The sequence below is a fragment of the Rhodnius prolixus genome, unplaced genomic scaffold, assembly GCF_049639745.1.
Source record: "Rhodnius prolixus isolate KJV_2025 unplaced genomic scaffold, Rpr scaffold_4, whole genome shotgun sequence".
NCBI lineage: Eukaryota > Metazoa > Arthropoda > Insecta > Hemiptera > Reduviidae > Rhodnius > Rhodnius prolixus.
In genome coordinates, this window is record NW_027411614.1 from 7,649,609 (window position 1) to 7,663,684 (window position 14,076).

General features: G+C 33.7%; 1 protein-coding gene across 6 annotated transcripts in view; it reads left to right on the forward strand.

Moving 5' to 3' along the window:
* The window catches only part of LOC141455796 (uncharacterized), a 109,309-nt gene that overhangs the window by 26,862 nt on the left and 68,371 nt on the right, over positions 1–14,076 (forward strand). For 2 of the 6 annotated variants that reach the window (XM_074131194.1, XM_074131198.1), the window contains one exon: positions 13,889–14,024. The exons of the other annotated variants lie outside the window; for them this stretch is intronic. The gene's annotated coding sequence lies outside the window, so the exon portion shown is untranslated. Of the gene's footprint in view, positions 1–13,888; positions 14,025–14,076 lie in introns of those variants that run through there. 6 annotated transcript variants of the gene reach the window in all.

Genomic DNA, 14,076 nt, shown 5'->3' on the forward strand with positions numbered 1-14,076 from the left:
GCGGTTATTATATTTATCTATAACATCATATCTTTCAACGCAAAGAATAAATATGAGAATGTGAGAGTAGTTACGCAGAAAAGAACGCAATTCCTAGCATTTCATTTGGTAAGGTGATGATGGTGTCCGAAGAAGCGATGACTCAGGTAGGTTTTTCCTGTCAGTATAATCCCTTCTGGTAATATTTCCTGCTGGTTCAGCGTTTTGCTCCTTTACACAGTCTTCACGTTCAATAAAATGTGGCATTTGCTAGATTCTTTTTCTTTTTTCTTCTTTTACTTCACTTTTTTTTAATTTCTCTTGTAAAGTTGTTAGTTTGTTCAATATTTAACTGTTGCGCAATAGATTAACTCTGTTAATGTTATTTATTTTTTTTTAATTTTTTTACAATTATTATAACCTTGAAAGAAGTTGTGGTGTGAAACTCCCACACGATTTTCTTTTTACTAAAGGCCAGTTAATATCTGCTGGCATCTGTACAGTGTTCTCTCGTTACAGGCACTATAGTCCATCACCGGTTAGTAAGCTGTAAAAAGCTCCTAGGAAAAGAAAATCTAAGGATAGAAAAAGATATTGCTTCCGGAATCTCTGCACTTAACTTATTCTCCTCCCTTCTTATCGTATTGTTCTTACATTGAATTATATCCTTGACTAACATAACTAGAGGGAATACTGCCAACTGTTCCGCATACTTCTTGTTGTAGCCAATGCTTCTACCAAGAAGAAGAAGAAGAATTCTCTTTGGCATTCTTCAAGACATCTCACTTCGTGCATTCCAACGTTTCCAAAACAGGCATTTAATTAAATTAAATGTATTTTTGTTTCCAAATATGTGTATTCATTCAGTTTTGTCTGTTGAAAATTTTCTGTTTTGTGTGTTACCTTGTACGTAGAATTTATAAATATTACAAAATTAATTTTATCTTTTGGTGCTCTTTTCAAGAAAAATATTTAAAAAAAAAAAAATCTGAGAAACCGGTTCAGCGGAAAACCAACTCCGTGGTTCCCCATTTTTCTTGAAATTTAGGAATTATAGTCATTTTTATTAAACATAATGCACGATCCGTTTCATTGTATTGACAATGACAATTCAATTTAGAATGACGCTTTAATGACGAAACGTGCGAAACTGCTTTACAGACTACTTGGACGACGCTCTAAATTGCCCATTGAACTTAAACGTTTAATATACAGTACTATCCTCAAACCTATGTGGACTTACGGACTAGAGCTGTGGGGTTCAGCCAAACCTACAAACATATGGACAGTACAAGACATTTCAGTCAAAACTCCTCCGACAGATAGCTGGACGCTCCTTTCTACGGTGACTAACCTCACTCTTCACAACAACCTCAACATTCCCTTCATAGAGCAACTCGCCAAGACGAAATATCAAAAATTCCATACTGCTCTCTCGAACTTGCTCAAATTCTCTTGTACAGTCTCTCGCCTCCTCTGACATCCCTAACAATCCTATTCGACGACTGAATCGCCAGTGGCCCCGCGACTTACTTACAGTCTGAAGAACTAAACATCATTACTCTCCTATCTCTCCTCTCTCCTCCTCGTATTGTCCTCCTCACACTCTTCTCCTCACATTCACCTCCTCACATTCCCCTATCTCATATAGAGAGTGCTACCGCTGGGTAGTTTCTCTCCTCCTGTTTATATTGTAAATTACAAAATAAAATAAAAAGTTCAAGATTTCGAGAATCTTCTTTAAAATTCACTTTTCGGGTAAAATGTTCCAAAAATTAAAAGTGGCTTTCTGATTACTTAGGGTACGTAACTCAAAAGATAGGTGCAAGGCCTGAGACAGACGAAAAGTCTTAAACTATGAATTTAAATAAATTTTAACCTCCCAATGAAGTAATAATTAGTACTATGATAATACAAACTACGAACATGAGAAAATGAGCTTGACCATATTGGCTAAAAACTCTTGCTGTTTGCACGAAAGTTTATCCATCTGTCGTTACGATCTGCTCCCAAATAAAACAGAAGAAAAGAAGCGATGAAATAAAATTTTAGTAGAGATTATAGAAAATGTTTACTTAGTCTTCTTGTAGATGATGGAAACTGGTGTACACCTGTATAGCGATGTTTTGTTCTTCAGGTGGCTCAAAGCTGTACACCCTGGTGGTACACTCGGGCGGACAGTTGATAGAAGATTTCTATCTGTAGTAAACTTACTCCACATTGCTCTAGATAGTGCGCGTGCGTTAAACCCAGCTGAAAGGAAGTGGGAAAAAAACTAGCTGTTGCTTCACGCAGCGCCATGATGCTCTCTCCACCTCGTTAGATGGTAATAATACTCATAATAAATAATGTAATAATAATAATAAAAACCTCAATTCTTCTCCTTAATCTGCAGTCTTCAATGGAAAAGAATATAATGTATTTATTGCAAAAAAAAAAAAAAATTGACCTTCATTTTCAAAGCTGGTAGTTAATTGTTTCGTGAGATTGTCTGAATTCAAGATTCTCATTGTTCAGCGAGAACGAGGGCGACAGGAACAAAAAAAAAAAAAAAAAGAAAAATGCAATTTAACAGTTCACTTTAGCTAACTTCTCTAATTCTAATCAAATTCTAGTTACTGACTTTTATGCTAATAGTAATTTTAATCGCTCTTATTAATAGTCAAAATCGTAGCCATGATTGTTGAATTAATTGTCTTGTCGAATGATGATAGCTCTTCTAGATCAATATTAAATTCAAAAAATTTTCGATTAAACATTTTCACACTACTTGCTATTACTAACAAGTCCCCAAAGTCTTCTTTAAATTTGCAATTTTCCTCTAAATTTTAAGTGGTTCTAAAACGTAGTTTCGGCAAAGTCAAAGGTATTTTTTTTGTTATGGAAACGAGGATATCGCAAAACCATTTCTTAAAACTCTTAAATTTGTTTATAAACAGAAATTCGAATAAAAGCGCTGTATTTTTTTAATTTTTATCTGCTGTAAGAACGCATATTTTTGATCTTTGACTGGTTTTGGAATTTCATCCATTATCAGAGATAGATTAATCAGTTTAGTGTAGAGATTTCGACTTCACTCACGTTACCGTCTCGCGCTAAACTTGCTGCTGAGACAGGGTTACAATAAATATCCTATGACGAAATAAATTGAAGATATTAATCCAGCACTGCGGACCTGAACACCCACACTTTCAATAGCGGATAAGTGTTTATCTGAGCGGAAGTTGCACCAAAAACTAGAAATGAAACATTCAAGCACTTCCGTTCTAGAGATGTTTTTCCAAATTGGTAATTTAGCAACTTTCACGATTCGCGTATGTTACGTTAAATGAAGCGGGCCGCCGTTACCTCTTCGGTACTGCCCAAAAATTAATTAGATATTCGTATACATAATAAAGAATAAAGACGTACCTAACCTCTTTCGCCAATATTAAAGAAAACCATAAAAATCATGAAATTAGCACTTCCGTTCTTCGTATTTTTCGCCCAATTAATTTTAGCCCAATTAATATTCTATTAACGGTGATATCATCAATTTCTCTAATATCAGCATCAGTTTTAAGCAGTGCTTTTCAAGAACAGTTTATGCGAGTTTTATCACTTCCGATTTGAATTATACATATATATATTTCAGCTTGGCCACTGTGAGAACAACAGTTTAGATTTCATATTTCTTCTACGGATTATACTGTCAAATTCACTGAGCATACAGTGTGGGTAATCTCGAATGACATCATTATCGTATTCAGAGGATTTCTTCGAGAGCCAGTAGAAATTAATAATTAAATTAGAAAAAAAAAAATTCTTATATAAGTAATCGCGTAAGTTAACACGAGTCGTTACATTATTTCCTGTAAAGATTGGCCTTGTATCAATTTCTGTGGAACAAGTAAAGGAGGTGAATTTGGATAATCTGATGGTGGAATGGTAGAGCGGAAGTTTGACGGTTAGGAGAGTGGTTGTGAAGAGGTTTGCTTTTGAAAGCCCCCATGTTGTTATTTCAGTCTTGGCAGGAGATGATCCACCATGTGTAGCAGTCACTGGTCCGGTAAAAGGGAACGCCACCTCCACTACCAGACAGAACAGACGGTCCGTTGTTATTCAGGCTATACTCTTACCAGCAGTGAACCTAACTTCCTCCACTTCTTCTATATTAATTCTTCTTCTAAATATTATAACTACTTGAGAGTGCTAATTTGTTCATTTCTCAAGGACCGTCTTTATTGATGCGGGTTTTTTTTTCGGGGGTTTGATGCTTTATTGATTTGATTTTTATTTTCACTCATGTCAGAAAACAGGAAAAAGATTGCGAAAGAACCATTTTTGTGGTTAACAGAAAGTTCCCGATTCGAAGTTCCTTTAATACGAAAAAGGATGCTTAAAACCAAATGATTCCTACCCTCCTCTCCTTCTCTCTGAACAAAATGCCCCCTCCAAAAACTAAGCACAAATAATCCGAGAGTAAAATCATCCGACTTTTTTTTCAGTTCTATTCTCAAGGTCTCAACTTATACATTTTACTCAAACCCGAATTACAAAAGTTGTTTAATGAATTTCCAAAAAAATTATCCAGTTTTTTAAAGCTGTACATTACTCAAAAATGCTCTTTAGAGGGGGAAGCCTTACCTTATCCCCTAAAACGGTTAAAAATAAAAAGTAATCGCCTATTTTTTCAGGCGGAGCTTAACGTCCAACTACCAATTAGGTGTCATGGACGAAGGCGACTAGCAAACATACTTTAGTAAATTTCTTTTATTAACCATTAAATAAAATCCAAGGCCTAAGACCAAGGGAATCGAACCCAGTACCACAATACATATTAGCTTCGCAGGTCTCGCCTCTAACCGCTCGGCTACCGTGGCGCCTGAGATATGAAAGAGAAAATCATGGAAACCATTTTCCAAAATATCTCAGAAAAGTAAATTTGTAGTCAAAATTAGGAATAGGTGAAAGAGCGGTGTACCAAATCTGGTGAATAAGGTAGATGTTCCGACAGTTCCAATTTCATTTTTTACTTGTTACTTTGCTTAAAGCATTTTTTCTGGTAAAGCGTTGTTCTGACTAGAATTTTTTGCTTTCTTAACTCTTTGAGGCACCCGATTTTAAAGAAAATAAAAGCCCTAGTTGCACAGAATCTCTTTTATTATAAAAAAATGGAAATAAACATATATTTCCATTATTTTACATAATTATTATTCAAAATAAGAAAAAAAAAATATTCCCATTTACACTCTGATCTAAATATTCCTCTCGTTACTGAAATAGCCCCAATCTCGATACACAAAACTCCACTCAAATCTAGACAATCATTACAGTCCCCCAATCCACAACATGTCTACCAAAACTCTTCCTTCAAATCCTCAACGCAGACTAAAGCGGCGGTGACCACGCGACCATCTCAACACATAACGCCCGATCTCCTACAATGGTTGCTGCGTAAGCTTGCTAATGTGGCGATCTAACGGCTTCCATCACTGGATTATCGTCGTTCACTCCACTTACGCCCTTGGCGCACATGGATGTGCGCGAGTATGTATATACGTGCATGTGTATTTGCGCTATCCTTATCACTCATCTCTTTTGCTTATTGTACTGGATACAGTTGCAAAATAAATGAACAAATTATCTATGACTATGAGTAACTTCAACTTTTCGAGGTGGGTTAAAATATATCCCACCATGCAGCAAAAAGCTAAGCAAAAGGTGGGACAATTTTTTTAACCCACCTAGCCCCAAAGAGTTAAAGCGCAGAAGTCTTAAGTGGTATTCGATGGTTGTTTTTTTTTATACTATCTTTTGCTGCAAGGTTAGAGAATTTGGGAAGGTTGCATCTTTTCGGAAAAGGGGCGCAAAAGTTTAGTTGAGATTTGATGTATCTTCAAAGCAACAAGTAGCCCATCCGTTACAGTTAAAAATAAACTGATAATGACAATGTTAGATTCATTTAAAGACTATGTTTGATTATTTCACCTTTTTCATGCCCCTCTTATAAGAGACAGTACATAATTACTAATGAAAGTGGCCAAGTCTTTACAAAGGGGGGAATATTTAATACATATTTCCATATTAATCCATATTAATTAGCTTTCCCCCCTTTGTTTTTCAGTTATTTAGTCCAATGCTAAATTTTACGAGCAAAATTTTCAATTATTGCAATAAATATTTTTGATTTAGTTGTGTAAGAACGGTTTAATTCTTCTTTTTTTACCGAATTTTAACAATTGAGGAAAGTGACAGGTGTGTTTAAATGTATTGGTAGGCCAACTACATATTTTTGCATATTTCATCTATGTTCCAGGCGCCAACCTGTTTAGTATATGGTTAGAAATACTAGTATGAGCTTTAGGATGACTGCAGCAATTCCTGAAGCATTCCCTTGCCATGCAAAAACCTACAATGACTAGCCCTTTAAAAATGTGAAATACACAGGAAATAGTGTGCAGTAAGTTTAAATTTTAGAATCTATTTACTGTTCCTGTTAAATTTAAAGTCAATTATTACTTGAACTTACTCACTTAAAACTGCCTTTTAGTTTTCGTTTGCACTTCAAGGTTATTTATTTACACGTAATCTCTGAAGATACTTCTATTGAGTCATTCAGATACATAATACATATTTGCCACTCCCATCGTAGAAATTAATGTTAGATTTAATAATTTATTTATTATTTGGGCCAAGAGTCAAACAAAAAAAATACATCTTAAGCAAAGAATAGATTGAGGCATCAATAATAAAATAAAAATCAAGCACAATAAACTTATGTTTATATATATCAGTGCAAGAGAAAACAACTTTTTTTTTGTATTACAACTAATAAACAGAGTAACCACATATTGAAATATATTATTGCAAGAAATTATTATCTAAGTAATCCGTTTAACCAAACATAAACAAATGTTTGAATATTCCAATAAATTATTTATTTTTCTAAGATAAAGTACAAACACGTTTTAAAGATAATAACATCAACTGATTTCTGGAAGTCGAATAGAGTACCTAAATTCTCTTATTTACAAAATCGTTAGAAGTAAATATTAAGATTATTAAAATTCTGTTTTATTATGTCAGAATACTAATAATAATTGAAATAATATTTCATTAGAGTCCGAGTTAATTAACTTTTAACCGGCTTTAATAACTTTTAACCTACTCCAACACACTCTCTAGGTGAATTTATTCATTAAAATGTAAGAATATTTAAGAAAATTGGCTTAACTGTTCAGATGAAATAATTGCAAAAAAAAATGAAGTTTATTTATCTAAGCAGATACTTAATTATAAAAATAAAGGCCCCGTATTCAATTTTATTTTAATAATTATTTTCCTTAAAATCTATAGAAAATTTGATTATATGTCCTTTTTCACTTCTATTTGAATGAATCAGTTATTTAAGGTGGTGAATATTATTGCGTGTTACTTTAAAGCTACTAACTGGCTTAGCTCAAACACCCCGTGTGGGCGTACTAATCGGAAGACCGGATGTTGGAACATTTGGAAAGATACCAGATTGTTTCAAGCTACCTACTATTCCGGAATTATTTGGAACTCACTTCTTGCTGCTTGCCAAAAAAAAAAAAAGTAAAGAACTATTTCCAATGTTTTTGTTTTTAAGTGCTACTCCGATCTTTACATACCGTATTTAGAAAAAAATGATTTTTTTTTTTGTCTTTCTGATATCATTAATAAATGGTAAATGAATAGTTTATAGAACAAATAATGAAGGATACATCTTTCTCTGCTTTTAATATGATTATACTTTTGTTCTATTTTTGTGTTAGAAGTAAGTGCCCCTAAAATGAATCGATTTTATCAGTTTAATAATGATTCCTGGAAAATAGTTTAAAAGTTAACTTTGAACTTTGTATACTCTCTTACACTTAACGGATTATTATTTCTATTGACAACTTTGTTCCGGTGTAAGTTCAGTTTAGTAGGTTCAGTGAGAGCAATAATATCAGGCTCCCTTTAATAGGGCTATATCAGAATATTATACGGTTGTACTAAGTTAAACTGTGTCCCCTTAGATCTTTTTCTTGCTTTATTTATTTAATTGTATATTTTTCTAAGATCTATCATATTTGTACGTGATCTTACAAGACACATTTTTATTTTAAACAAAACTTTTAGATAAAACTAGGCTAGGTTGTAAAGAACGACATATTCTTTTAAATGAAGAATGTGTAGATGGTAAGAAAGGAAGAGTAGGATGACCATCTGCCGTTCTGAACAGGTCTGCAGCATTGGACAACCACCTGGTGGTGGCGTTCCATAGTGTGATGGCCATCTTCTAACAATATTCTGTTAAAATCATTCAGCTGCCCTTTCACATCTTGTGGTACTCTTTGATTCTCTCAGTAACTAAATAAACCACTAATCAATAAGCAAGCCCTTTAGAAAAATACTTCCTTTTCTTTTTTCTGGAATAATATTTTGTTATTAAACGCCATTTCTACATCCGGCTAAACTTAATGAAAAATTGTTGGTAATATTTATTCCGTGGATATAAAATAAAATTTAATGAACACCGTAAAGGTTAGTTCTCTGGACAAACCTCCTTCACCATAGTTATAGTATTTCTTATTTCACTCTATCTGTTGTTATTGTTAATTGGATGGTGTTTAGCGAGCTGACAATACCTGCCAAGGTTGTTACTTCTATATTTGTCACTTTTGTGATCCCCACTCTCTTTTAGGAAATCATTTCGAAATTTTCACTAGCAGTTCTCTCATTTTTAAATCATGTTCCTAATTTTCTCTTTTACTAAGGCACATAGTAATGAAAATTCCTAAAATTGAACTTCATTCTTACTTTTGTATTTTCCTAGAACCAAAAATGTTTCCACTAAAAGTGATGAACCCATGTGTGCAATTTAATTAATTAGTAATAATTAGCTGCAATTAGGTTAATTATATTGTTACTCTTTCGGTTCAGCTACATTCTTTAATCTCAAAGCCAATATAATTTAATTATAAATAATTTTACGTTTAAGTCCAGTTGTGGTTATTCCTCTATTTCATGTAACGACATTTTTAGAGGAGCTGTACCGCCAAAAAAAACTGTCCTAAAATGAAGTTTCTCAATTGTATCAAGATAAAATAGTTATATAATAATTAGAATAAATAAATGGTTAGTTCATTAAAATCACCGGAAAATTTAGTAAACCTTTTCTGGAAATTGGCATTTCCATTCCAACTCGACATATTAGGCAGCTCCTAATTTGATCCACGTTAGCATATTACTTAAGAGTGGCCATATCTTTTTCTTCAGGAGATGGAAGCTCGGTCGCTCATGAATACAATTATTGATTCGTCAGTTTTCTAAAAATTGCTATACAATTTTTGCTATCATATTTTTGTTTAATTCAAAAATTATAGAATTTATTTGACTGATAGATTTTAATCTTCCCTAACTTAACATTTTTCTTCTTCGCCGTACCCCATTAATATTTCTCTTGATCAGTCTGTTATTTCTACCATTACTTTTTATTTCATTATGTGCGATGTTATGGCATAAAAATTAGTAAAATATCAGAAGGGAAATACTACCCTCTCCTTTTCAACCTTAAACTCTTATTCCTTAATACAGTGCTTCTTAAACTATGGATCATCTGAGGTTATTAGCGCCCAGAGCTTTTTTTAGTGCATTACCGGCCTCCGGACAGTGTTCACTCGTTACAGATATCCATCACCAGACGGTGAGCTGTAAGAAGCTCCTAGGAAGAGGAAATCCTAAGGGTAAGCAGCCTGGATTCAAACCTGGGACTACCGCGTGGGAATCCAATATGCTAACTGCATAGCTAATCCTTTCCTTATCCCAGATTTAATTTTTGTGTGAAGGTAAACAAGCACATCCTTCTCATTAAATATAATTGAACGATTTTAATACGAACCATTTTTTATGGTTCTTCTGGTTTTACAATAAAAGTTTATTTGTGATAATTTAAAATAAAATTTATATTTATTTTTAAAAAGTTTTGGTATTGATTTGATGTTTTAAATAAATGTATAAGCCTAAAATTAATATACTTTTTTTTATGTAAACTTCAATTTTTTCCTGTTTAAAAAAATCAATGATAAAAATGGTATTATAGCCGGATGTTTTTATATATAAGCTTATATGTTATGTACAATCATATCCCAAATATGACCAAATAAATCGACTTAAAGCCTAATCACTTAAGATATGATAAAAAGAGGTCGGTAAGAAATTTTTACTTTAAAAAGGGGTCGTGGTCGCAAAAAGTTTTTATGAACAACTGCCTTAATAAAACAAGCATTGTTAGCTGTTAAGTTTTTCATGTCTAGTTTGCTTTGGCGGTCTCTTTAATCGTCGCCATGTTTTTTTTTAGCGTTTGATCTGTTGTTGGTCGGTCAGTTTTAACAGATATTTTAAAAAACATTGTTTTGTGCTTTGATTCTATTGTCACTTTAGATATTATCTTTCTACTAGAATTTTGACTTTACTGTTACAAGATTTTTCTCTAAAATGGTTCCAACAATTTTTATTATTTTTCAGAGGTACTGTAACATTTGTTCAATTTGATTGTCCTATATCTTTTATTTGTAGCATCATATTCCTATTTAAAACATTTGGGGAGGGGAGACTCGAAGCTGCCTTAAGAACTGAGGCACCAACAATTGAATCTGTAGTAGAATTAAATATTATCCATCCAGGTGGGTGCCAGCCGTAAATCTAAGTATATTTTTGACGCAACGACTACTGTAGTCATAAGCGCCTCTTCATACTTACTCGATGCTAATATTTTAAGGTAACTTATACAGTGGTACCTCGGTTCTCGACCACAATTCGTTCCGGAAGTGCGATCGAGAACCAATTTGGTCGAGAACCGAAGCAATTTATCCCATAAGAAATTATGTAAACTAGTTTATTTCGTTTCTAAGCCCCAGAAATATGCCGTTTTACTGGCCTAATTTTTCCATTTTATGTAAAAACATGTATCTAAAACAAGAATAAGATCTAAAAGTGTAAATATAAAAACAATTTGGCTCATCTCGGGTGTTCGAGTTCCAAATGTTTGTTCGGATTTCAGGACAATATTTTCTCGAATTTCTTGGTCGAATACCGGATTTGTTCGAAAGTCAAGTCGTTCGAAAACCGAGGTACCACTGTACTTGTAAAGTTGGAGTAAGCCAAAAAATGGGTCCTATTTCAAAGTATGCTAGGCCCATTGATAAAACCTGAAAATGTTGTATGTTATTAGTCATTCATTTGATGTGAGATGGTAGGGGGTTATACGAGGGTCGTTTGAAAAGTCCGTGCAAAAATAAAAACTACTTAATTTTTGGGGGTAAACCTTTTTTATTTTTCAACATAGTCTCCTTTTAGGCTTATACACTTCGTCCAACGCTGCTCTAGTTTGTTGATCCCTTCCGAATAATAGGATTTGTCCAAGTCTGAAAAATAGCCATTCGTTTCTGAAATCACCTCCTCGTTTGAATAAAATCTTTTTCCCGCCAGCCATTTCTTCATATTGGGGAACAAATAGTAGTCCGAGGGAGCCAAGTCTGGAGAATAGGGGGGATGTGAAACGAGTTGGAACCCTATTTCCATTAATTTTGCGACCACAACTGCTGAGGTGTGAGCTGGTGCGTTGTCGTGATGGAAAAGGACTTTTTTGTGGGCCAATCGTGGGCGTTTTTCTTGCAGCTCGGTTTTCAAACGGTCCAATAACGATGAATAATATGCACCTGTAATAGTTTTACCCTTTTCCAGATAGTCGATGAGGATTATTCCTTGCGAATCCCAAAAGACAGTCGCCATAATCTTTCCGGCCGAAGGAACGGTCTTCGCCTTTTTTGGCGCAGATTCCCCCTTGGTAACCCATTGTTTAGATTGTTCTTTGGTCTCAGGAGTGTAGTGATGTATCCATGTTTCATGCACAGTGACGAAACGACGCTTAAAGTCCTGCAGATTCTTCTGGAACAGCTGCAAACCGTCCTTGCAACACTTCACACGATTTCGTTTTTGGTCAATCGTGAGCAATCGCGGCACCCATCTTGCGGATAGCTTTGTCATGTCCAAATGTTGATGCAAAATATTATGTACCCGTTCATTCGAGATGCCCACAGCACTAGCAATCTCACGCACCTTCACACTTCTGTCATCCATCACCATATCATGGATTTTATCAATGATTTCTGGAGTAGTAACCACAACAGGGCGTCCAGAACGTTCAGCGTCACTTGTGCCTATATGGCCACTCCGAAAATTTAGAAACCACTTTATAAACTGTTCTAATCGAAGGTGCAGAGTCACCATAATGTTTATCAAGCTTCTCTTTAGTCTCCTGAGGCGTGTTGCCTTTCATAAAGTAGTGTTTAATCAACACACGAAATTCTTTTTCGTCCATTTTTTTGAAAATCACTCGACTTCCTCGATTCAAACGAATGCCAAACACAAAGAAATAGACCGATCTGGCTGAAACTTGGTGTGTGTTCTTCCAAGAGATGCTACTAACTAAACATAACCTCGATACGCGCCAGTGGTGCTATCTCTCTCACTTTGCACGGACTTTTCAAACGACCCTCGTATCTGTATTTAAAAATAAACAAAAAAAGCAAGAACATTTGAATGAAATACTACTACCAACTAGCAGACATGTTTTGTTAGTATAATGTAGTCATTATGCTAGTTTATTAAACGTTTACCTATTACGTGTACAATGATTGTACACTATTTGTATGTCTGTCTGTTAATTCTCTCCTCCCCTCACTATCTTACACCCATACACACGCACACACACAAAATTCCTTCGATTACTTTCTTCAAGTGTTAACAATAATCGAACGCTTTGCGTCGTTATTTGATGAGACTTGTTTATGTTGTTTTCAAGGTTTGGCAATCCTTCTCTGCTTACATTAATCATTATTATTATTATTTTTTTTTACAAGTTTTGTTTATATCTATCAGGTTACTGGGTTATCTTCATCATAGTTGGAATAACTAAGCATTGCGAAAGAGCTGTTGAAAAAATTGATAGTTTTCGAAAAGAATTTAGAGCAAAAAGTCCGTTCAGTAAAGTTGTTACAATTCCAATGAATGTTGGCAATTCATTTAACCCTTCATAATATTATATAAGTGATACAACTCTATATTAACCAAAATAGAACTCTTTAAACGGAAGTCTATTCACTTCTGTTCCCTGGTAATGCACATAGTCGAATTTCCTGAAAATAAATGTTTCAAATGAACGTTATAGAGAGCTAAATGTGTGAATGAAAATGATTTAATAAAAAAAAAGTTTGAATCGTTTTTGGAAAAATTTTCAAAAAAAAAATGGGGGAAAAACTAAAGTGGTCGTCTCGAATGAGAGATTTTTCATAATTGAGTCAGTGTTAGTTCTTAGAGTGAACGCATACGAAATACAAAGATAGGAGTTCACGTGGACTTTTCTCTTTAGAATTAGTGTTCATGTTATTTGCATACGTTTCATTTTAAAAAAACAAAAATTTTGGGGTGAACTAAAACGACCTCAAAACAGATATTATTTCCAGTTAAAACTAAAAAGAAAAAAACGAACATTTGGCACGATTACAATACTTTCCTTATCTACAGAATATACAAATAACTGTTCAATAAATAGTGCTTGAATAATATATCATTTTCTGGTAGCATTGAAATATTATATTCTGATTATTATGTTCATATTCAGTTTATTCTGCTAATAAATGATAAAGTGGTTGTTTTTTAAAAACCTGATTGGATAAAAAAAAATAGCAATTATTTTCAATTTGTTGGCAGTAAGAAACACAGACTAGTTAAACAATTGAATTATTAAAAAGTAAAGTGGACTTAGTGTTTCTTTACTGCTTTTTGGATATTATTTATTAAAATAATAAAAACTGGGACACAATTTACGATGAGGTAAAATTAAATATTATTTTTCCAGGCCAGGCTTAACATACAACTAACAAATTAGATGTACTGGACAGGGATTAAAACACATAATTTAGCTATTCATATGTTTTTCTAACACAAAACCACGCTTATAACAACCTACTACCAACTTCTTCAAGAAAATTAAGGTAACTTCTGTTTTTTCTCGTCAATAACTCCCATTTTCTTTTAATTTCGTAT